Genomic DNA, 1,802 nt, shown 5'->3' on the forward strand with positions numbered 1-1,802 from the left:
AGAATGGGTTGGAAGAAGTTAGCTTAGAGACAAGGATACAAATAAGGACTTTCTGGGTAATTAGTTGAGATGTATTTGAGTCAAACTATTTTGGTAGCAGTAAAGATGGAAAAAACTAGATGAATTTATGAAATTTTGACTAATAAAAGCAACAGAGTTAATGATTGTAGGATATGGAGTTTGTGGAAGAAATAAATAGTAGTAAAAGTGACACTCAAGTTTCTAACTTAGGTGATTAGGTGGATAGTGCTTCCATTCAGTGTGATTGGAATCATGGAAAGAGTCAGAAAAGGAAGAATATGAATTTGGGTTTAAAGATGGTGAACTTCATGTTAATGTGGAATAAAATGGCCAGTAAAAGGTAGACACATAAACTAGCTGCTCAGGAGAGAAATGAGGACTAGTGACTAAGTCATTAGTACGTAGGTAGTAATTGGAGTAGATGAAGTGTTTTCCAGGGAGGACCTAAAGAGAAGAGATCTTGGAGGACTCTGAGTAGGACCCTGAGGAATCCAGTATTTAAGAGATGGACAGAGGAAGAACCAGTGAAAAATACTAAGAAGGAGTAGTTAGAGAAAGGTAGGTTGAAAATGAGGAGAGTGCGGCGTCACTGAAACCAACATATGAAAGTGAAAAAAGGTATCAGGCAGTTAGAGTAGAAAGGGCACGGATTGCATGGAGCACTGGGTGTGGTGCAAAAAACAATGAATACTGTTACGCTGAAAATAAATTTTCAAAATTAAAAAAGAAATATAATGGTAGAAAATGCACACTATATGAGAAATTCAGATGATATGCTATATGATTTCAGATCAAAGAAAGATTCCGTCTGGTTGGTGAACAGGAATGCTCATGGAGGAGGTTGCATCTGAAAAGCACATTTAAAAATTTTTTTTAAATTTTTTTTTTTGAGTCTAATCTTATTTACTTGTTACTCTTAGAAAATCTCTTTTTTTTTTTTTACTGGTCTCAGACTTAGAGGTAGAAGCTGTCAGAGAGGACAGCCTCCATCTCTTGGCAATCTGTTCCCGGCCTTGCTTTTTCTTTGGCTTCTTTCATTCTCTTGGCCAAAAGTTTAGCATATTCTGGGTCCTCTTCTTTATTTTTCTTAGTGAGCTCTTTCTTCAAAGCAATACACAACGTTTGTTTTGGAGCATATGTGGAGTAACAAGATGCTGAATCTTGGGAGTTTGGTTCTAGATTTCTTACCTTCTTTGTTTAAGGGCTTTCCCACAACATACTGGTGGGCATCATCTTCTTTAGAGAGATTGAAGAATTTGTGGATTCTGCTGGCTCTTTTGGGCCCCAGACAATGAGGCACAGTAGTATCAGTGAGTCCAGGAATATCCTTCTTGCCCATTTTTTACAGTGACCAAGTTGAGAACACTGAGACTGGCATCCACAGTGCAACCGCAAATAGATTTGTGCCTTCTCTAGGCAGTCCTCTTTGGTCTATAGCAGGAATGCCCCTTTCTCAGCAGCAGGGGGATGAAGCCATGGGTCAAGACACCCTGCTTCATGGGGAACAGTCTGCCTTGTTTGTCATTGCTACCACTGATTTGGACCACATAACCCTTCCATTCTTCACCCAGAGCATCAGCAGCAACTTCTGTGGCCATATGCTTCTCATAAAAGGTATGAAGTTTGTGTTCATCATTCACTTCAATGAGTTTCTGGCAGCCAGTAGCTGAGAAAGAGATGTTCAGCTTCTTCCTGAAGTAGCCTGCTGCCTCTGAACTGAAAGGCACATTTAAAGAAGCTACTGAATGGTGGGGAATACACTCCAGGTTAAGGGGCAACAT

The 1,802-nt window shown here is 39.6% G+C and overlaps 1 pseudogene; it reads right to left on the reverse strand.

Moving 5' to 3' along the window:
* Nucleotides 1–920: 920 nt before the first annotated feature.
* Nucleotides 921–1,802, reverse strand: LOC116877095 (annotated as a pseudogene).

The sequence above is a fragment of the Lontra canadensis genome, unplaced genomic scaffold, assembly GCF_010015895.1.
Source record: "Lontra canadensis isolate GAN:19392208 unplaced genomic scaffold, GSC_riverotter_1.0 scaffold50, whole genome shotgun sequence".
NCBI classification, from domain to species: Eukaryota; Metazoa; Chordata; class Mammalia; order Carnivora; family Mustelidae; genus Lontra; species Lontra canadensis.